This window comes from Maniola jurtina, chromosome 22 (assembly GCF_905333055.1).
Source record: "Maniola jurtina chromosome 22, ilManJurt1.1, whole genome shotgun sequence".
Lineage (NCBI taxonomy): Eukaryota > Metazoa > Arthropoda > Insecta > Lepidoptera > Nymphalidae > Maniola > Maniola jurtina.
This window is the reverse complement of record NC_060050.1, coordinates 3,039,757-3,064,589: the sequence shown is the minus strand read 5'-3', so window position 1 is coordinate 3,064,589 and position 24,833 is coordinate 3,039,757. Positions and strand designations below refer to the sequence as shown.

Below are 24,833 nucleotides of genomic sequence, written 5' to 3'. Positions count from 1 at the left end.
TTTTTATGTATAATAGTTTTTGATTTATCGTGCAAAATGTTGGAAAAAATACCCGAGTACGGAACCCTCAGTGCGCGAGTCTGACTCGCACTTGGCTGGTTTTTTATTATTTTAAAAGACGAATATTTGCCATTTTTTAATCATGAGTCATGATTAACACTCCCCATTCCCCTCCAACTAAGCGTGAAGCTTGTGCTAGGAGTGGGTACGACAATAGTGCAACGGGTGGGGTTTGAACCGCCGACCTTTCGGATTTCAGCTCCTATAACTGTTGAGCTAGAACCTGCGTGCAGCCTGTGATATATCTAATGTGCGATCAAGTTTAGTTTTCTAATGAATACTGACCTACTTAACCTTAGTAATCCGTAGGGTAATGAAAACCGCATTAAAATCCACTAATTGGTTTCCCAAGATGAGCTTTCCCTCAATCTTATGATTTAATCTCCACCCATTCTTTAAAGTGGGCAATTAATTCTATCGGGAGTTCCTATTGCGTATTTCTACCTATTGTGAGACTTAGAATGGTGTCATACTCATAACATGCTCCAAGCTGATGCAGAATTATTGGCTGTAATGTTTTATTATTAGAGTCAACCTTTTTCCAGACTAAGTTAGGTAAAATATTCATTTGAAGGCATGAAAGTAGTTTCGCAAAAAAAAAATTACAGTCATTGGGATTAAATAGTAGGTACAATCGTACTTATTTAATAACTTTCTTAACATTAGCTTTGGCGACAACAAAAAGCCACTAAAAAAAACAACAACATTAGACTTCTTAAGTGTGAATTCAGGTTTTTTTAAACCTTTCATTTTCCGGGATAACTCACATCCCAGTGCCAAACATCGAAGAGTAGGCCGAGAAAGCTTTAGACAAACAAATAAAGAGACAGACAGATTAACAGCTATACTTATACTTAACATTAATGATGTGGGTAGTGATGACCAGAAACACATTACCAACATATTTCGTGGCGTGGTTGGGTTGAGACTTCAGTCACTTGAGAGTAATGTTTTGGGTATGTCTCCAGTCTTTCGCAATTAGTTGTAAGGCCAATGTCGGATCTAACGGTACAGATATCTACCATAAAGGCTTGTTGGCGCCAACCTTTCTCAACAATACTACGTCTAGGAATTGTGAGATAAATAAATTAGCTAAGTGCGTGTCTCGTCATACACATAGGGTTCTGTAGTTCAGTGGACAAAGAAAACTTACTACTGACCACTACAAATAGATACTTTGCAACTGACATTTTTATGTCTTTGAAGATCATATTTGAAAATAAAGATAACATTTGAGATTAAATTAACATGAAGCGGTTTTAAATTTCTAGGCCTTAAGTGCCTTTACACAATATGTCAAGTTTTTCTACAATAACGTCACAATATTTTGTGACGTAGTTATATTATTGTAGAAAAAACGACTTTTTCTATAATAATATAACTATGCCATAACGTGTAAAAGCTATATCACGGACACATATTTTACCTACACTCGGGATGCTAACATGAAGTCAATGATATCCCATTTATCAGAATCTCGAATAGTTTGGCAGCTCTACGAAATAACTAATGAACCGATAAATTACACTAATATTATAAAGGCGAAAGTTTGTATGTATGTGTGTATGTAGTATGTACCTATGTATGTTTGTTTCCCTTTCATACAAAAAGTACTGGACGAATTTGTCTGAAATTTTGAACTGAGATAGATTATACCCTGGATCAACAATTCAAAGAGTTCTCACGGGATAAAAAAAAAACTTAGGTCCTTTCGAACAAAGCGTGGGCATCAGCTAGTAAAAAATCCAAAAAAAAACAAAATAATTTTTATTCAATTAAACTTTTACAAATACTTTTGAATCATCAAGAGCATCTACCACCAGTACCATAAGGTACCAGTAATATATACCAGTAATACATAAATGCCAAACACTATCGTCGGGTAAAAGAGGTTCCTTGTTATCTACGGAACCCTAGAAAATAATTATCATGAGTGTCCGAATTCGCACAGCAAAACTTATTAATATCTCGTGCGTACCAAACCAATGATCGTTACGCAGGTTTCTTTCATTCAAGCCAACTCAACTGACAGCTAAGGTCAAGCCCGGCATTCCGTGCGGCAATAAACTAACTTTTACTGCTGTCAAAATCAATTTGTTATCGATTGAGCGTTAATAGAGTTGAAAATTTGATTAATAAACGCAATTTTACCATTGGTTTATTCTTAATTTTGCACATTTCACACGTCAATTTAAATCTAGAAACGTATTCAGTCGATATAGGGTTGTGATACACTCGATACTTTTAATCCTTATAGCGATTTTCAAACTGCGTCATCAATACATCGATCGAATGTAGAAAGTTGTCAAAACTTGAAGCTGCATCCAAAGAGTCGCTAAAACGCGCGATTTCGATTTTGAAAGTCGTCAAAATGTAGCATCGAAGCGATCCCAAAATCGCCGATCGCTGCCACTTAAAGGGTTCACGTTTGCTCTGGCCCTTTACCTATAATATGTTTATTTTGTATAGCGTACTTGTTGCATTGCATCAATCTTAGTACACGCTGTGCCATTGATCTCGATGAATTGTACAATTGCAACATGCCCAGTCATTGAGCTTTAATCATTCTTACATCCATGAATCAACAGAAGCTTTCTAGCGGCCTGTGTAGCAAATAGCAATCCACATAAATATGTATCAAATTTCACATTGCTGAGGGTCGTATCTTCTACCAATAATGGTAGGCATTTTCTTGATAGATACTACTTGATACTGTGTCAAAACTGTCAAGAAAATCCTACTCCATCATAATACCTATATAACACTTTCGCATTTATAATATGTAGATTAACATAAAGTTTGTCTAATACCCGTGACTTCGTCAACGTTCATATGACACAACTGACACTGATATTCTTAAGTTTACCAATTTCAGCGGGGTGATTCGCTAACTCAGTAAGTATATGATACCCACCGGGCTCATTTGACATTTATTTTTATCAATGAATCATTCAGTGAAGCAGCAATGGCTATCATTTAGTGTTGATCACTGAGTTAAGCGAATCAACCCGAACGGATTTTACATTAAACAGAGTAAAAGTGTCCGTCACTAACTAACTTGAGCCAGCGTTGCCTAGTCAGCAATAATTTAGAATGAATTTTTAATACAAATGAAAAAAATGTTAATATAAAGCTATGAAAGAAACAAAATGGATAGATTTGCCTCTAGACTACAATACCACTAGTATAATAATTACTTCTCTTACTTATTACTAGTTACTGTTATTTTTTTTACTGTCAAAGCAATGGAACTCGTGTGTTAATCGTAATCAGTCTTATTCATCCAAATTATCAATCCATACAGCCTTGACCATTAGTGGAATTAACAATCAATTTATTTGCCGACACGGAGCAGTGGTTGTCTGCAAACACCAATAGAGCGTGCGTGCGTGCGCAAATAGGCTCCCTATTATCGGCCATTGTGGATAAATAGACGATTAATATCACTTTATATTAGAAAATACCCACAATTTTTTTTTAGGGTTCCGTACCTCAAAAGGAAAAACGGAACCCTTAAATAGGATCACTTTGTTGTCTGTCTGTCCGTCGTGTCTGTCAAGAAACCTATAGGGTACTTCCTGTTGACCTAGGATCATGAAATTTGGCAGGTAGGCCGGTCTTATAGTACAAATACAGGAATAAATCTGAAAAGCGCGAATTTGTAGTTATATCATGTAAAAAAAATTAAAATATGTTTCAATTTTCAAAGTAAAATAACTGTACTAAGTGGGGTATCATAATATGAAAGGGCTTTACCTGTACATTCTAAAACAGATTTTCATTTATTTTTATGCATAATAGTTTTTGATTTATCGTGCAAAATGTTGGAAAAAATACCGAGTACGGAACCCTCAGTGCGCGAGTCTGACTGGCACTTGGCCGGTTTTTAAGAATATTAGCTGCTAATCATGACTAATACTCCCCTTTCCCCTCCAGTTAAGCGAATAGCTTGTGCCAGGAGTGGGTACGACAATAGTGCAACGGGTGGGGTTTCCCGACCTTTCGGAATTCAGTCCGCTCCTCAACCATTGAGCTATCGAGGCTCTAACTCCAATAGTATATTCCTAATACTATACCTAATACTAATTTCAATAGTATATTGAATATCCTATTTGATATGTCGATAAGTATCATATTTTAATAATTATATTTTACTTTAAGTTTATACCACTAGGTAATAATTAATTAATTGATAAGTACATAAAGCTGGGTATCGGAGGTTCCCAATGAATGGAAAAAAGTTCATCAATCAATAAAAAGTTACAAAAAAAATCGCTCAGTATGTTATGTCCGCAAAACCTAAGCTCTTATTTATGTCTAGGTATACCTATACAAATCAACACTATCACATCACACTAATATTATAAAGGCGAAAGTTTGTATGTGTGTGTGTGTGTGTGTATGTTTGTTACTCCTTCACGCAAAAACTACTGGACGGATTTGGCTGAAATTTGGAATGGAGATAGATAATGTCCTGGATTAGCACATAGGCTACTTTTTATCCCGGAAAAGCGAGGAGTTCCCACGGGATTTGGAAAAACCTAAATCCGCGCGGGCGAAGTCGCGGGAATCGGCTAGTCACAAATAAGTGTTTATGAGGTACTTACTAAAATATGATAATTTTTTATCGATATAATATTTTCTCTTCCAAGCTTTTCTACATCACTAAACAATAAAAATAAAAAATCAAATGCAGTTGCTTAGTTGCTTATTACTGAGGGAACCAGTAAAAACAGGGCTCAAGTGTTTTAACGTTCTTTCTAGTGTTGTCTTGTTGAGAGATACAAACAGATGAGCACTATCCAATGCTTTTAGCAGTGTGTTGAAGTTTTAGATTTTATTCTAGACTAGATAGACTGATATCTGTAAAAGTGTTGCGTGTAAAAGTCGTTCACTTATGCTCTCCAGTCATTTCTATACAAATCAGTGTGCAAGTGCTGCTTCCCTAGTGTCACATGTTGCCGTCGCGCGTTGCACTTCATTTGACTTGGTTTTTAACCCCCGACCCAAAAAGAGGGGTGTTGTAAGTTTGACGTGTGTATCTGTGTATCTGTCTGTGGCATCGTAACTCCTAAACTAATGAACCGATTTTAACCTTTTTTGTTTGAAAGGTGGCTTGATCGAGCGTGTTCTTAGCTAAAATCTAAGAAAATCGGTTCAGCCGTTTGAAAGTTATCAGCTCTTTTCCAGTTAAACCTTAAACTTAGTTTAAATTATTTGGCATTAAATAAAATGCATAAATCGCATCCCACGACCTTAAAAATATAAAATGGTAACTAATCACAAGCTACAAAAACACAGATTGGTCAGTGAAAATAATGATACATCAGTGGATAATTCGACATTGTTATGTTCACTTTGACAAGAAAATTAACTATTCTATCGATAAGCCGTAACCGAACTTTTCACATCACTAAAAATCTGAAGAAACCACCAGTTGTTTAATTGCTTAGACGGATGGAAAACGAGAAAAACAGGACCCTAAGGGTTTTTTAACGTCCTATCTAGCGTTGGCTTGGGTTGATTGTTTACTGAGCTGTTTGAGATCAGTAAACTGGCTTTTAGTACAATCGGTAAGGCCCTAATGCTTTTAGCATTGTGTTGAAGTTTTCCCTAAGAGAGAGATTATGATTTGATTTGTAGTCCAGGCAATTTTTATTTTTTAAACAAGACTTCTGGGTTTAATTTATTCATGCAATAATAGGAATTATTATAAGAATAATGAAGTCGTTATGATCAAAAATATCGACAACTAGCTAATGCCTGCGACATCGTTCGCGTGGATATAGATTTTTTTTAATCCCGTGAGAAGTCTTTTATTTTCCGGGATTAAAAGTAGCCTATGTGTTAATCTATCTCCATTTTCAATTTCAGCCAAATCGGTCCAGTAGTTTTTACGCGAAAGAGTAACAAACATACACACATATATACACATTACACACACACACAAACTTATGCCTTTATAATATTAGTGTGATAATTAAAAAAAAATACATTTATCGATAACTCATACCTACCTGAACTTTTTACATCACTATAAATCGAAGCACGGAGGCCACCAGTTGCTTAGATGGATGGGAAACGGTAAACACAGGGTTCTAAGGGGTTTTTACGTTCTATCTAGTGTTTGCTGTTTACAAAGCCTAGGCTTTTAGCGACACACGTGTATGGGTACTGATGCGTGTGTTTAAGAGCTCGATCACACAGGCTGCGTAAGCGTAGACGTAGCACGCCATTGCGTTGTAATGTGTGGAACTGTTTGAGACGTAGCATACCGCTTGCGTAGCGTGAACGTTCACGTAGACGTAATGTGTGACGTTACGTCTACGGGTTTACGCGCGCCACTACGCACGTGTCACGTGTACGTGCTGCATACGCAATTGGTGTGAATCGGCCATCAAGAGGTATTCTGTCTTCGAAGAGAGCATTCGAGAGTCTAATGTAGGTAGATAAAGGTGTTTGCGTCTACAGAGGAGTTATTGAAATAAAATATGACACAATATATTATTTTTATCGAAAATTATTTGACTTGGCATTATGCGTGTGAAAATTTTGAAAATCAGATATTAATCAGAACACAGATATTAGTTTCTAGAATATGTCTGCAAAATTTCATGGACTTTGGTTGCTTAATATTCAAATGAAATTTGAACTACGATTGTATGAAACGAGTGACGGAGAGAGCCCTGTTAAGTATTTTTCAGACAGACAATAACAAACGAATCGTAGGAAGCCGTTGGGTTTATAGAGAGAGAGCCAGCGCGTGCCAGACCTTCGTTATTTAAAATAATCTCTAGGTATAATAGTCTAGTGTTTAAAAAAACCAGCATTACGGAACGCAAGAACGTGGCGTGTGAAAGTCCCCACAAAAGACCCATATCCAGCAGTGAATGTCTTTCAGTTGACGGCGACGACGATAATGGTGATTGACTCTACCAAGAATCGAACCTCGTACCCTCCATCATCGAAAACCATCGAGTTGTCTAACTAAAGATACAATCACTCTAATTGTTTGTCTGTCTTAATAAGGTAGCTTGTAGTGCAAAGGTAATTTAATTACTATCTAAAAGGTTACAAGAGGAAAGGGTACTGGCTAATAAGTCAGCCTGCCTCTGCGGTCATCTATCATCTTATTAAGGTGAGAGCACACTTGCGCGTTTTAAAATTGCTCAAAAATATGACAAATTTTTATTAATTTCATCATCATTGCAACCTATCGTCTGTACGGATTTTCTCTTAGGGCTCTCTCTCTCTATTGAATAGGGCTTAGGACATAGTACCGATTTTGACATTTGGTACGCACATAACAAGAATGCAAGATCCTGTACAGGCTACTTTTTATCCAGGAAAATCAAAGAGTTCCCACGGGATTATAAACAGCCTACATAGATGCGGAAGAAATCGTTGGCATCTCACTATTTTTCTTCTTCCATATGTAGCTTTAAATGGTATTAATTTTCTTCTAGACTAACAAAAAAGGCATTGAATCATAAGTTACAAGCTAGATTTCATAATTATACCGCTGTGCGCTGGTAAGCGCACAGCGGTATAATTATGAAATCTGCTAATTATGAAATCTGCTGTGGTAGCGCCATCTTTACTGGACGATGGTATCGGCGCGCGCGGAAGTAGCGTCCAATTAGACTCCGCGTTGTTTATTGCAGCTCGGAGCGGTTTACGCTAAATTGCGCTCGTGTGAACCCAGCTTAACGATTTTACGACGCACTTATCTTTTACTACATAAAAATAAATATAACTAAGACATTAAAGCCTTACCTGTACCAGTTATATTTCGAAATGGATTTTTAGTTCTCACTTACATACGTGTTATATTTGCTTTCTTGAAATGGTATTAATTTTCTTCTAAGCTAATAAAAAAGGCGTCCAATCATATACGTCTAAAGCTAGATTTTATATTTATAGCGCTGGCCGGTAGTAAAAACATTCCCATGTGAGCGGTATCTGTACCTATTGGACGATGCGCGATGGTATCTGCGCGCGCGGAAGTAGCGTGCAATTAGGCGCCGCGTTGTTTATTGCAGCTCGGAGCGGTTTACGCTAAATTGCGCTCGTGTGAACCCAGCTTAACGATTTTACGATGCATTTATCTTTTACTGCGTATAAAAGATTTATTTTGTTTTCACTTTATTTTCTTGCTCTTTATAGATTCCTAGTTAATTAAAGGTGGTTGATCTGGAGCAGAAATGAATTTTACATCAAAATTGATTAGTGCCTTTATTAGTACATACGGATGCTGACCTTGGCAATGCCTTGCAGTACGATAGTAGTGATGGTTGATGATGATAAGAATATTTATGTATTAGGGTCTTCTCTAGGTTTCAAACATATGGAAGGTCACAGTGTGAGGTCAACTCATAGTAATTTGCACGTACCTACCTATAAAATTACCTACATGCCTACTTAAGGTGCCCACGCACTCGAACTGAACTGCAGGTGAACTGCGCGTCGCGGCAGCGCCCCGCGCGATATTCTCTCCGGCGCTGCCGCGACGCGCAGTTCAGCTGCAGTTCAGTTCGAGTGCGTGGGCACCTTTAGAGTTCAAAAGCTCTTCGTAAGAATTAAATACAATTGTCAAAGTGTGCAAATGACAAAACTTTATGTCTACTTACTTACCTAACAAAACTGGGAAAGCAAAAGTCGTTAAAAGTTTCTCTCACTTGCAAATCTGTATACGTGACTCCATTTTATTATAATTAAGATACGAGAGATTTTGTTGTTTTAACCGACCTTTATCAAAGGAGGTTTACGACAACATACAAAATGGTACAAGTATGGAATACTGTCGGTCTGTCCATCTCTCGCAGCTATTTTATCATCCTAAAGGTCCAACGCTGAAACTCAATTATTGCGAAAGGATCTGGGAGTCGGAATGACATTAATAGGGTCCTATGTCAATAATAAATTACTTCTCAGTGGTTCCAATCCACGTCACTTGTTAGTTTTAAATGGAATAACGATTTTAAATTGTCGATTAAACTAAAAAAACGCGTCTTAATCATTTTGACGTCACATTCCAATATTTCATAGAAGCTCGCATACTAAGCGCTTGTTTTGACGTTTGATTAAAAGTTACTGATTTGACTAGTTAGACACCCCTATTATGAAAGCAAAATATTGCTCTTCGATATGGCAAAAGCTAGAACGCTGGAGTCTAAACCTAAATATAGAAAGAAGGTACCTTTAATTTGTATTTATCCTAATCCTAATATCCTAATCCTAATATAATATTACTAGCTGACGCCCGCGACTTCGTCCGCGTGGGCTTAGATATTTCAAAATCCCGTGGAACTCTTTGATTTTCCGGGATAAAAAGTAGCCTATGTGTTAATCCAGGGTATAATCTATCCCCGTTCTAAATTTCAGCCCAATCCGTCCAGTAGTTTTTGCGTGAAGGAGTAACAAACATACACACACACACACACACACACACACATACAAACTTTCGCCTTTATAATATTAGTGTGATAGTGTGATAAATGTGAAAGTGTGGATGTTTGGATGTTTGTTACTCAATCACGCAAAAACTACTGGACGGATTTAGATGAAATTTAGAATAGAAATAGATTATACCCTGGATTAACACATGGGCTACTTATTATCCCGAGAAATCAAAAAGTTTCCGGGGGTTTTAAAAAACGTAAATCCACCCGAATGAAGTCGCGGGCATCAGCCAGTATTGCATATTTTCAAAATAAAAGACTGACTACCACCACAAGCTATTTCATCTCAAAGGGGTTTTAATGAAAAATCTTCCGAGAAACCGAGATGAAATGTTTTAATTAAAAACGACAAAACTAAAGGTCTGTTTCTGCCACTACGCTTAAGTTTAAAATATTTCTTTCTTAACAGAACGAGAAAATGTAGTTTAGTAGTCTAAATTTAGTCTAGAGAATAGTCATAACTCATAAGTCTGTTAGATCAAAGGAGTTCAGAAAATTGCCGCCATGGTTCGATTGTTAGGTCAACTTTTCCATACTGAGAAGGGCCTTCTAACAGTTTTTAGATGCTCAAAATTTCTAGTTAGATCTTAGGTCATCACACAAACCTCTTTGACGAAAACATACCTAATTATTTAAATTTAACAGTAATTATAATATTCAATGAGTGATGAAACGGTACCTTAAGTAGGGTTTTAAAATGTTAGCGGATGCAATACACTCTGTGCAAACCTTTTGTTTTATGTTAAAGCTTCTTATTAAAATGCTACTTTCAAACGATTAGAGACCTATTTAAGAAATTAGAAATCTCCAACGCCTTACGGGAACGCCCAAGTTTTTAACCGTCTTTATGGAAAGGAGAAGGTTCTGAACTGGACGCGTTATTTTTAACACCCGACCCAAAAAGAGGGGTGTTATAAGTTTGACGTGTGTATCTGTGTATCTGTCTGTGGCATCGTAACTCCTAAACTAATGAACCGACTTTAATTTAGTTTTTTTTGTTTGATTTGTTGTTTTGGTGGCTTGGTCGAGAGTGTTCTTAGCTATAATCCAAGAAAATCGGTTCAGCCGTTTGAAAGTTATCAGCTCTTTTCTAGTTACTGTAACCTTCACTCATCGGGGGTGTTATAAATTTTTAATTTACACTTGTCTATAATAATATTTTTGGACTTGGTGCCAATGTAGAGTCACCAACAAATAATATGAAGTGCAAACGGTTCGTGCGTCAAATTGGCATCGGCTAGAAAAAATTATATTAAAGAATTACTAACTTACGTGATATGTTTTAAAGAATTATTAACTTATGTGATATATTCTGTTATCAGTAATGCAGCCAATATTCTTGGCACTATTCCACGCGGGCATGATTTGTATAGTAATTAGATAAGGCTAGCTTTAAGTTTTATTGTAATATTTTCATTAAAAAAAAACAGTACAATACATTTTTTATTTTTTTATTTAGTTTTTAATTTAATTTAATTTTTTTTTAGTTTCAATTTAGATGTAAGTTCATTTTATTAAAAAAAAACTTCTTTTTTTTTGGGGTTTTCAAGGTATTTTTAAATTGTGAACAAAAGCGTGGGCGTTGCGACTTGCACTTATCCTAAACGTCTGTGAAGGATAAAAACTTCGCTTCAAAAATACCTGTTATAATGCGCTTTATTTCAACTCTTGTTTAATATTTCACTGCATTGCAAATAGTTACTAGGGCTGTGATAGGGAATGTCGATAGAACGAGACGCCTTATCTCACGGATTGAGCTTAATAGGGCTCTCTCCGTCACTCGTTTCCACTCGTTTCATACAATCGTAGTTCCAATTTCATTTGAATATTAAGAAACCAAAGTCCATGAAATTTTGCAGACATATTCTAGAAACTAATATCTGTGTCTGTGGTGTTTTAGATTTTTCTCAAAATATGTAGTTTTAAAATTACAGGGGCTCAAAGATTTGTATGAAAATTTTTAAGACCGCGTAACTTTGAAACCGAATATTTTAACTGAAATCTGGAAAACCACAGACATAGATATTAGTTTCTAGAATATGTCTGCAAAATTTCATGGACCTTGGTTGCTTAATATTCAAATGAAATTGGAACTACGATGGTATGAAACGAGTGACGGAGAGAGCCCTCTTAAATGCGGAACTGCAGTTAGTTTATTGTTGACGTATCGACAGAGCTATCTTTTATCGACAAGTGTGACACTTTGCGATGAATGCTGAGGAAGAGATAAGAGAAATGGCTACGCTTTATGATAGGTATAACCTGATTAATGTAAACTAGAACTAGATATTAAATGATTTATTACTGCTATTTATGAAGGTAGGTTAATCATGTATAAGGCCACCCAGTTTTTCTATAGAGCCTGAGATTTTTTTACTAAATTCCATAGTTCCATTTTAACTCTTATGTTTCTCCCGTAAGTATGTCCAGTATGTTCTCGAAGATGTTTCACACACCTTTGAGATGCTGTCAGTCAATCAGCCGCTAGCTCAGAAAGCATATACAACAAACTAGCCGATGCTCGCGGCTTCGCCCGCGTGGACTAAGGTTTTCCAAATTCCGTGGGAACTCTTTGATTTTCCGGGATAAAAAATAGCCTATGTGCTAATCCAGGATATTATCTATCTTCATTCCAAATTTCAGCCAAATCCGTCCAGTAGTTTTTACGTGAAGGAGTAACAAACATACACACACACACACACACACACATACAAACTTTCGCCTTTATAATATTAGTGTGATAACTCAGCTGGGAATCGAACCTGAGAATTATGACTGGAGAGGAAACTTTATGTCAGAGAAATCTCAAAAACGGTAAGTAGGTATTGCTAATAATTTCCTACCCTCTGAATTTTGACCACGGGGGGCTAATCTTCAAAGAGATTAGCCAACTGCGTGGGAGATATTATAGTGTGTGTGCTCACACAGGTGCACTCTATTCCCTCACTCTCATAGACCGGAGAGAGTTCAGATGCTGGACCAATGTCTTTACCTACTCTCTGAGGTACAGGGTGGTACACCGCAACTTCCTAACTCCAGGCTACAACCTTTTTTTTGTTGACGGTGGGGGGAATCTTCCCAAGATACCCGATCTCTCCTCAAAGAGATCGGGTATCTTGGGAACATTTAACATTTGGGTTATGTGGGACTTCTACCCACTAAAACCCCCTCGGTGGCCATTCTCAACGCATATTAAGAGGCCCGGAACTCTTAGAACGTGCGCTGGCGCATCTCTTGCGCGTCGCCCAGTCATCCTGGAGTCAATGGGCTCATTCTGGAGGATGCACTCCCTGGCCTCATGCAGCAAGCTGTTGTCGTGGCTACTACCTACTGAGAATTTTTAACAGAAAAATCATACCTAAACTATGTATGAATGAAGTCTAAACCTAATTTGGTATAATGCAGTGATAAATCAGATTTTCGCAACTAGAAATTATTAGGGTCCGATGTGAAGGAATTTTAAGTGTCTTTAGTAACAGCGTTCGTACTATGCCAGGCACGCAGATTTGCTTGTTAGAATTTCCTGTTGCATTGAAATTTCGTATCGCAACAAATTATTGCTCGGTCTAGACCTGAAATGTAAGTAGGCAAGTACCTACCTGTTGCTTAACTTTCAATGATTCAGATTGAATGTTTGAAATAATCTTAAAATTGGTAGGTAGTATCTCTATGAGTATGTTTAGTTATTTTAACTGCTCCAAGTGTCCGTTGCTTATCAGTTAAATTAAGTAAGATTAAAGTTAAATTACAATGACATGTGGATCCGAGACATGATCGCTAACTATGAGCTTGGACTTCGTCTGTGGTGGTGTTTGCTGGCGTGCGTGTTGTGACTTTTTGGAATGTTTTTTTGTTGGAAGTGGCCGGTTTTTGTGTTTTGCTGGTGTTTGTTAGTGGTGGAACTGACCAAGGAACTGACTGAGAAGCGCTCTAGAGGGGCGCCGCGTGTATGTCGGTGGGCGCCGGCACAGACGAAGTCCATACTTATACACATAGTTTTCCTAACCTGCAAATAACTACAAACTTGACATTGGCTAATCAGTGTAAAGCCAGACGAGAGAAAAAAAAAACTATGAGCCTCATTAGAAAGCTCAGTCACTCAGCGGGTGATGGAGAGAGCTATGCTTAGAGCTTGCTTGGAGTATCTCTACGTGATAAACCTGAAATGAGAAGATCTGTAGGAGAACCAGAGTTACCGACTCAGCTCAGCGGATTACAAAGCCCGTCGTAATAGGCAGGGCTCATAATTTTTATTTTCAATATAAATAGCGAGCAAATGAGCAGGCGGGTCACCTGATGTTAAGTGATTACCGCCGCCCATGAACATTTACAGAGGAACCGCCAATGCGTTGCCGGCCTTTCAGAAATTCGTTGGTCTCCCATAACCCCCATGTTATAATCTAATTGAAACACCGCAGATGGTAGTTGATTCCACAGTTTGCATGTGCTTGGAAAATAGGATCTGTTAGGCCGAGAGCTTCTCTCAGCCTATTGATGTACCTAACTAGTTAACTGTATTTGTTAAATAATTTTCCATAAAAGCAAACATACTCTAAATGTACACGTGAATTCACGGTAAAATAACATAGCAGTAGAGCGATAAACTTTTGGTTAATTAAAACTTTGGCGTGAATTCCTCGAGTTGATAATGAACGTACTAGAGAGAGAGCCAGCGTGTGCCAGACCTTCGTTATTTCATAAAAGCTGAAATTTTCTCTGCGTATTGTCCCCAACATAGGGAGGAACGATCAGCGACTGTGACGTTTTGATCATGGTTGCTTTGGGAGATAACAGATAAGAGAGGTGCATAAAATTTTATGTCAAAGTATAAAGTCTTTTTTTTTATATTTTCTTCCAAATAATATTAAAAATGACGTCATGCATTGCCAGACAGTATCGTGGCAACCATCTGCCAGAGACCCTTAAACTTTTAAACTTTGAGGCCGTCTGGCAGAGGGTTGCTACGACACGTGTCTAGCAATACATGCCGTGTTTTCTAATACTATTTTGAAGAAAATATAAAAAAATTAGACCTTATGCTTTGACGTAAGATTTTTTACACCTTTATTACTTGTTACCTCCCAAAGCCACCATGATCCAAGCTTCATAGTCGCTGATCGTTCCTCCCTGTGTTGGGGACAATACGCAGGGAAACTTTCAGCTTTTATAAAATAGCGAAGGTCGTGCCTGACGGGGCTCTTAGTCCATACCGTACCTACTCGTCCCTCGGTTACGTGAGCAAAGCGGAAAGTGTAACAAGGTTGCAGCGATGTTCATTACGCAGTTGCAACTTGTAGTGATGTTCTTATTTTATATCGATGTACGGTTTATCGATGTCCCATTTGTTCCATTTTAAAAAAGAATGCTAGAAATATGAATGATATACTCTTTCCGCTTCTCCGCTAAAGCTTATGTGCTTATCTTTGAAGTTTTGTCATTTTTGTGAAGTCCTCATTCCAGTTATAATGGTACAGCAATTTTTTCTTTAGCCAAGTTAACTTCTTCCCAAAGATTGCAACATAGGCTCTTTCTGTCTATAATATATGTATACAATTTGCCATCTAGGTGATCTATTTCATGCTGAGCTATTCTAGCTGCCCAGCCTGACTATAGCTGTGAAATTGATTCGCCTTTTAGAACTTAACAACACTTTCACATCCTTCTGGTTGAATAACTTTTTGATAACAATCCATCACTTTCCACTGAGTGTTAAGAAAAATTCACAGTTTAAATCTCAATGTTTAGGTAAATCTAAGTAATTTTTTAATGATCAGCGCTGTGCCCAATTTATAGATAGGTGAGTGGAGATTGTGCTATTTTTGCGTGAGCGAAGCGGAAAGTGTAAGAAGGAGTTTTATATCGATGTCTGGTTTTTGTCCTAGAGATTGGCAACTAACTGGATTTTTTTAATTTTTTATATATATTAGATACTTGTTATTGAATTGTTGGAGGCCACGTAGACGTTTTCACAATTCGCTAGACCCAGACACCTTATTATAAGAACCAAGAAGGTACACTTAAGTGTAAATGAGGTAAAATACTATCGACAACGCACACAGCTTTCCACCGCTATCTGCGATCTTTCCGGAGGCTGTATCTCGGCATCTTTTATCACATCGTTGAGTAAGACTTGATCGCAATCTCACATGTGGCCACAATTTACGACGACCAAGTGAACTTTCCTCTATTCTACACTTGCGTTGCAGAGATGGGTTACTTCGAAATCACTTTCATTTCTTGATATTATTATTTTTCTTCACAGTGATTTCACAGGTTATTTTACACGGAAAATGATTAGTTAATTTTGCGCACTTACATAATCATTTGCTACATCAATTCACTTAACTAACTAGATGATGCCCGCGGCTTCGTCCGCGTGCATTCAGGTTTTTTAAAAATTCCGTGGGAACTCCGGATCCGAGGAATTTCCGGGATTCAAGCTACCACTGTATCGAATTTCATGTTAATCGTTTAACGGATGGGTCTTTAAAAATCCCGAGGGAACTCTTTGATTTTTCTGGACAAAAATTATTTTAACACGCAGCGATGCGAATGTTTTTGCTCGCGTGCTGTTTGCTCAAAACTATCACCGTGCACCCACTAAATTTAAAGAATAAAGCGGGAGGTAGCAAGTTTTACACATGAAATGGTTTCTCACGTGATTTTTCACATGCTATCTGTGAAATGGTCCATCTCTATTGCGTCGCGATTGTACTTTTAGTTTCTTATCGTTTTGCGTGTGTCGGTCACACGTGGTAGCTTTTCACTATTTTATTGCCATCACTAACCATATTATGAATGGGAAAGTGTATTTGTTTGTTGTTTTGTCCTTCAATTACGTCGCAACGGAGCAACGGATCGACGTGATTTTTTGCATGAACGTATAGTTAAAAACCTGGAAAGTAACATAGGCTACTTCTCATCCCAGAAAATCAAAGAGTTCCTACGGGATTTTAGAAAACCTAAATCCACGCGAACGAAGTCACGGGCATCAGCTGGTCTACTACAAAAAAAAACATATAGGTACGAACTAGGGAGACAATATATCCGAAGAACTTTAGTGGGCAACTCTTTACTGGCACCTCCGGAAATATTATCATCGCTCTATTAGTCAGTGTGGAATGCATCAAACCCACCCATAATGTGAGATGTCACATTATAAGTACCACATGAGTAGACTGTGATAAGTATGGTCGGTTATATAATCTACTTTTCATTTATATGCTAGCAGATCGCACGCCTCGATAATAAATCCACTGTAGTATTAAACTAAACGAGAAGAGAAAATCGAAATTGATCTGGTTAGAATGCATCAATATTGTTCGATGTGTTGAGAAATTATACCTATTAAGAGGGGTCTCTCCGTCACTCGCTCCATACAAACGTAGTTCCAATTTAATTTGAATACTATGCAACCAAAGTCCATGAAATTTTGCAAACATATTCTAGAAATTAATACCTATGCCTGTGGTTTTCCAGAATTCTGTTAAAATATTCGGTTTCAAAGTTACGCGGTATTAAAAATTCACATACAAATATTTGACCCCCTGTAATTTTAAAACTACATATTTTTAGAAAAATCTTAAACACCACAGGCACAGATATTAGTTTCTAGAATATGTCTGCAAAATTTCATGGACTTTGGTTGCTTAACATTCAAACGAAATTGGAACTACGATTGTATGGAGTAAGTGACGGAGAGAGCCCTGTTAATTTTTGACGTTTATTAAGAGGAGTACATAGTCGGATTTTACTTCTGAACATTATTGTTTTTATGAGCTATTTCACGACCACAAAGAACCACACTTATAATTTCTATCAATCCATTTCTTCTTTTTCTCCTTGTCAAAGCAACCAAATAAATCATATGACAAAAAATACTTAGAAGCAAAATCCCCGCCAATTCGCCCACGTGACGATTGCAATAATACATTTAAACCTTTGGAGATGGCTGGCTGTTTGAACAGTTTGATTGGAATCACAAACTTCAGCGTGGGTCAATAAAACCCGAGATATTACAATAAAACGGGAGTGCACACATACGAACGTGGTCCTAACAACTGGAGACGAGAAATAAAATAATCATCATCTTTAGCACCCCTTGGTCGGCTCACTACTGTGCACGGGTCTCCTTTCAAAATGAGAAGGGCCCCAGGGGAAGTCTCCCACACTGGCTTAGAGCTGATTGGCAGATTTCATACACTGGAGAATTCTTAGGCATGCAAGTTTCCTCACGATATTTTCCTTCATCGTTAAAGTACGATATTTACGTATTTGCCTAGATTACGGTGACGGGTTAGCGATGAAGATCAGTAGGAACTGTAGGGAGACGATCTGCAGCCATCTGCAGTCATCCTATACTCATAGTCAGATAGGATGGCAATTCGACACAACCGGAGAGAGATCAACCGCAGACCCGACGGTGTGTGGAAGAGCCTATGTCCAATAGTGAACATCTATCGATTTACGAAGGTTATGACGATTTTATACCATACACTATAATTAAATGATGTTACATTCAAAAAAGTTCTCTTAATTGCCATCATAAAATATAACAATCTTGTCTTATGTTATAAAATTAAATCTATAAAAGAAAACGTACAATGACATCTTCTTATCTTGATTATCTCTGCGAAAGTTTCTCCTAACTATTTTATAATAAACCAAAACTTCCATTGAAAGAACCACATGCAATTATAAAAAAAAAAGTTTCAACACCGTCTAGACGAGCTTATGGCTTACATAATGGCAACACTATCACGCTAATTGTATAAAGTCGCGCTATAATAAAACGTATAATTAGCAATAATGTAATGAAAGTTTAAGGTGCAAACACATTTACGCGACGCGACGCGGAAGCGCCTTGCTCCATACAAATTCATACAAAACCATATTTGCCGCGCCGCACCGCATCGCTCAAGTGCGCTTTGCACCATACAAACTCATATAAAACTATATTAGCCCCGCCGCGCCGCATCGCTCAAGTGCGCTTTGCTCCATACAAACTCATATAAAACTATATTTGCCGCGCCGCGCCGCATCGCTCAAGTGCGCTTTGCTCCATACAAACTCATATAAAACCATATTTGCCGCGCCGCGCCGCATCGCTCAAGTGCGCTTTGCTCCATACAAACTCATATAAAACTATACCTCTTCGCCGCGCCGCGCCGCGTCGCTTAAGTGCGCTTTGCCCCATAGAAACTCATATAAATTATATTTACCGCGCTGCGCCGCGCAGCGCAGCTCAATATATAATGACACCGTATCTAATATTTACGGAGCTTTTACGGAGCTTATAATTTAAAATTATACTGAACGTTGTCCGTAATAGGTGGCATCTTGCTAAGAAACTCCTATCGGCACGGCATACACGGCATTTTCTGTCAAATACCACGGAATTATGGTATTTGACAGATCCTTTTCAGGAAAAGATCAGATGGATAATATCGTGTATTTTTTTCTTTATTTGTATTTGAGTATGTAATCAAATCTAAAAATAGTCATGGAACGTAATAAAAACGAGTTTTGCAAAGTGTAAAAGGAAATGCGAAATAAAATCTTGAAATTACAATAATCCCGACACAGCAATATCTACTTACATTATTAATGCTAATTGGATTTTTTATTACAAAGCCAGTTATGTACATGATGTAACTAATCTGTGTTAGAGTGGCCACACACGGGTACCTTGAGCAGTTAATTTAGCAACGCAGAAGATCGCTCGAGCAGTCGATAATAATTTAGCTACAGTTGCTGAAAGGGGGACTATTGCGTCAAAGAAGTCAGTATTATCATGATACCTGAACCGAAACCCTAATAGGTGATGATATTACAGTCTAGATAAATTATTTAATCTATATTTAAGGATAGCTATATAGTACTAAACAACCTTCCTGCATAGTGGCTTCAAAATAGATGAAATCGTTTCCTTAAACATTTATATAGTATTTGAATAAAATATACTTATCATTTGTTTAACCGTTAGTCAAATACTGTCATGTTTTAGGCTGTTTTATTTGAGCTCTTGTTTGGCGCCCATTTTGGGGTAACATTGGCTTATATTGTTTCAAAATGTTACTTGGGCAGTCGTAGCTTGAAAAGTGCAGTTAGGCACGATTGCTCCAAACTGCCCGTGTGTGGCCGCTCTTAGATAACATAGGAAGTAACTTGTAGGCACAAAACGACAGACATCAAGACGCCAATTGAAATCTGATTCAATCAGTCGCGCTTACAAAATATCGACACAAAAATTAGTGATGCGAATATGTTAAGCACATCGCATGATGGCAGTAGCGCGTGACGGGTGTGAACTGTGAATCTAAAGCGGCTCCAAAGAATGAAATCAAATCAAAGTATATTATTACTAGATGATGCCCGCGACTTCGTCCGCGTGGATTTAGGTTTTTTTTTTAAATTCCGTGGGAACTCTTGCATTTTTCGGGATAAAAGTTACCTTTATCAATTTCCGGGACGCAAGCTACCGCTGTGCCTTTCATGTAAATCGGTTGAACGGACATTGAGAATCCTGTGGGAACTCTTTGTTTTTCCGGGATAAAAAGTAGCCTATGTAAGGACATAGGGTTTCTCAGGGTGTAAGATAACTCTGTACCAATTTTCATCAAAATCGGTTAACTGCCGGGCCATTAAAATCTAGCATACAGACAGATAGGCTGATAGACACAGACAGACAGACAGATACACTTTCCCATTTATAATAATATTAGTACGGATTATTATATTTCATCTAGGACAACTATGCAGTGCTTATTTATTCATTTATACCTACCTATTCCATCTTTTATCTTCCCATACTATATTATGAGCATTGTCCTTTAGTACAAAGACAGCTTTTGTATCCCAGCAATGGACATGGGCAAATCGCAACCATAACCTAGTCCTTCTTAATACTATAAATGCGAAAGTGTGTCTGTCTGTCTGACTGTCTACTATCTTTTCACGGGCCAACAGTTTAACCGATTCTGATGAAATTTGGCACAACGTTAGCTTACAACATCCTGGGGAAGAACATAGGCTACTTTTTATCCCGGAAAATCAAAGAGTTCCCTCGGGATTCCTAAAGACCCATCCGCTTAACCGATTTCTATGAAAAGTACCGAGGTAGTTTGCGTCCATTTAATTGACATAGGCAACTTTTTGTCCCGGAAAATCAAACAGTTCCCACGGGATCTTTAAAAATCTAATTCCACGTAGACGAAGTCGCGTTCATCCTCTAGTAAAGAATAAATCATCAATAATATAGAAAATAATTTGTCGACACAAAACGAGAGACATTGAGACGCCAATTGAAATCCGATCCAATCAATTTCGACACGAGATTAGTGATGCGAACACCTCTATCGACAAGCGGTAGCGTACAGTGACGAATCGTTTGCGAATCGATTCAGCTGTAGGCCATTCAATTTTCACTTTCGGTTGATTATGGAACAGATTGGCACAATGGAATTAGATAAGAACAATTTGATTTCAATCTCTTGTAATACGCTTTCACTTATGTCAAGTATGCAAGTTGATAGGTGAGATTTTTTTTCTTACGTCTCCTAAATATTTGCATATAATGTATTGTACCTGCTTGACATATAGCCTCGATAGCTCAACGGTTGAGAAGCGGACTGAATTCCGAAAGGTCGGCGGTTCAAATCCCACCGGTTGCACTATTGTCGTACCCACTCCTGGCACAAGCTTTACGCTTATTGGAGGGGAAAGGGGAGAATTAGTCATGATTAGTATGGCTAATATTCTTAAAAAAATCACGAGTAAAATAATAATATACATACCTACTGTAGGTAGCTGGGTTTTTACGTTGGGTTTTGAATAATTTGACAGATGAGTTTCTATATTCAATCTATCTGTACTATGTCTATAAGCTATTTAGGAACGTTATCATTATTTCAAAAAATACCATATAATTTTTGACACAAAAACGTTTCTCTAAGTAACTTATCAAAATCAAAATACTTTTTTTTTATTCAATTAAACTTTCACAAGTACTTTTGAATCTACAAACGCATCCACCACTGGTTCGGAATGCCGTTTCTATCCAGAAGAACCAGCAAGAAACTCGGCAGAATACAGATAGAATAGTAAATCTGGAAGTTTACTAAAATCACCCACTGCGCAGGTTCAAGGGGCCAATACACCTGAAAACATCGTAACGAAACCTACATTTCTTAGAATTCGCCATAATGTTCTCATAAGTGTGTGAAGTCTGCCAATCCGCACTGGGCCAGCATGGCAGACTCTGGCCTAAACCCTTCTCATTCTGAGGGGAGACCAGTTCTCAGTAGTGGGCTGGTGACGGGTTGATCGTGATCAGGGCCAAGCAAGTAAGTACAATTTGACAGTAGTTCACTGTCATAAAAAGTTACTGAGGCATCACACAATTGATTGTGGGAATACTGCTACTTCCGTATTTAATTTAAGTACACTGTGGCACGAAATAGAGAAATGTTGTTTTAATGGTACATTATTATGCTTTGTTAAATCTACTGCTGATGTTATTATAGTACTCGTTGTTACAATAATACTACTTCGCTATTCTCTTCAATGTTTTACTCTTCACTTGTTGGTGTAGCAATGATCAGATACTGAACAAATACCAGATGCGCTGCTAAAAAAATATGATACCTACTTAGTAATATTATTATTGTCTGCTCGCGACATATATTTTATTAAATGCTGTGGGAACTCTTTATTTTCCCAGAATAAGAAGTATCATGTGTGGATGCAAACTATATTAATGCCAAATGTAATTGAAAGTTGGAACCGGTTTAGTAGTTAATACGTGATAGAAGAAACATACAAACAAACACAGTTATCACTTTCGCAGTCATAATATTCTAGTCTGTATCTGTCAACCTATATCATATTCTTGTGACAGCCTGCCTGGATTTAAATTTTTCAAAGATCCCGTTGAAATTCTGATTTTTTTTTGAGTAAGAGAGTCTAGGCTATAGAGAAAACCTATATCTAAAATATCAATTCTCAAGTTTCTATTTGTCAGTTAGTCAGTTTATTCTTTTATATTTATAAAAAAAGACAATACTGATCTGTTCAATAATTTTGTGTCCATTGATACAAATCAATATGATAAAGTTCAGCATAAATAAAACATAGCCATTTCCTTGTGTGGTTAAACCTTAAAGTGTTAAACCATAAAGTCCCCCGTGGCACCAACTAGAACCAAATTTTAACTTATTATCGACATATTTATTCTAAATTATATTCCATAACAGTACTTTAAAGCCTAAGACAAACACGTCGCGTAACGATATCTCCACTGGTATGAATGCAGAAATATTACAAAGCGTTCATACTTCGAAACGAGCGCATGGCTGCGCTTTTTCAGTCATACGTCTCGTCGACCGATAAGTATACCTAACTAATTAAAGGAGAAAAATAAAATAAAATTTTTACTTATAGACGAGCTATCAATGAATAAAAACGCATTGTGTGAAACTAGAAATTAGTAAGACATGGATATTAAGTTGCAGCTCAATTTCTTTTTTATTTGGAATGATCTGGCCTGTGGTACATAAAAGTCGAGAGTAATAAATAAAAGCATTCCCTATCACTGATGCCACATCCCAATGCGCCTCGTGTGCGTGTGTATGGCATTATGCATACACCTCCATGTAAAAATAAACTTTCTACATATAGTATACGTGATAGTCTTCGCTCGACTGTCGCTACGCGGTTTATTTGTCCCAGCCTTAAAAGTAATGGCCGTCTCTGACAGACGGTTGAATAGCCGCTAGTTTATTGAATTCACGTGCACAATTTCTGTATTCAAAATTACTTAGCATTACCGTTATGTTTATGTAAACACGGCGACAGATTGCTTTATCGATATAAAATGTTGACATCTCTATTGCGCTGTGATTTGAATAAATTTGATACTTTTCCATTGAATGTAGATTGTATTGGTAGGTACTGTTATTGAGAAATGTTCTAGGAAAATGGAAAATGAAGATGCGCCTGTGATAGATACTTACTTACTTTTTTAAGGGTTCTGTATCTCAAAAGGAAAAAATCACTTCGCTGTCTGTCTGTCTGTCTGTTGTGTCTTTCAAGAAACAAGCTTCCCGTTGACCCAGAACCATGTCAGGTAGGTACAGGTAGGTCTTATAGCACACATACGGGGAAAAATCCTAAAACCGTGAATTTGTAGTTACATCACAAAAAATAGTTAAAATGTGTTCATGAACAACTTTCAAAGTAAGATTTATAAGTATATTAAGTGGGGTTTCATGTGAAAAGGCTTTACATGTAAATTTTAAAACAGTTATTTTATACATAGTTTTTGATTTAACTTGCAAAATGTCAAAAAAATTCGACTCTAGTACGGAATCCTCGGTGCGCGAGTCCGACTCGCACTTGGCCGTTTTTTTCTAAAAAACAGCACTACATTTCCTAAATTTTCTAATTCGGTGAAGCTTGGACTTATTAAATCTAGTGAAATTCCGCATAGTACGACATTCCACAACTAATTTCAACTCAGTGCCGGCCCACTACTGATGAGAAGAATTCGGGCCATCGCTAGTCAACCGTGCAGGCCATATTTGAGTACTTAACCCTACATGATGAAAAACTCTCAGGCATATACCTAGGTTTCCTCACAATGTTTACCTTTATCTTTATCATATCTGCGAAATTAGACGTTTACACGTGCAATTGATAATGAGATGAAACTAATTTCGTGCCACTAATTTCGTAATGTAAATTCCGATGGAGAACTCACAAACATGCGATTTTCTCGCGGTCTTTTCTTTCACCGTTAAAGTAATGCCTTGTATTTAATTGCTTAAAACGTGCATAAATTCAAAAAGTTAGAGGTTAGGAGGCCGACTTCTTAATCACTAGCCCATCATCGCTTTTTTATTAACCATTATGGTATCACAGTTTTTAATTTTATGCCAGTAAAAAATTCCACCAACCCAATTCCCAAGGGAAAATCGAATACCTAAAGGTTTATAGCAAACACACTCGCTAAAGGTTACATACATTCCAATCATAGCAAATTTTCATTTCATTTCATTTCTCATAAATTATTACACTAAGCCATTGGCCTAGAAATAAATAAACTGAAAGCGAAATTCATAACGAAAAAATTTCAATTGCTCTATGTCTGTTGTTCCCAAAGTTTCCTTGACCAAAACAGAATTATATACGGAACCCTAATACAGCCAGAAGCCCGACTCGGACTTGCCCGGTTTATTTATTAACAACTAGCTAGGTATATCAGTTTTTATTAGTACGACAGTAAAATTTTCATCAACCCAATTCCCAAGGGAA

At 37.3% G+C, this 24,833-nt stretch overlaps 1 protein-coding gene and 1 long non-coding RNA gene across 3 annotated transcripts in view; one reads left to right on the top strand and one right to left on the bottom strand.

Annotated features, from left to right (window-relative positions):
- The window catches only part of LOC123876757 (rho GTPase-activating protein 7), a 376,179-nt gene that overhangs the window by 180,413 nt on the left and 170,933 nt on the right, over positions 1-24,833 (top strand). The gene's annotated exons all lie outside the window — the stretch shown is intronic.
- Positions 115-4,104, bottom strand: LOC123876783. The gene is made up of 2 exons (XR_006798424.1): positions 4,060-4,104; positions 115-245 (listed from the first exon to the last, which is right to left on the bottom strand). It is a non-coding gene; the product is annotated as an uncharacterized LOC123876783 (long non-coding RNA).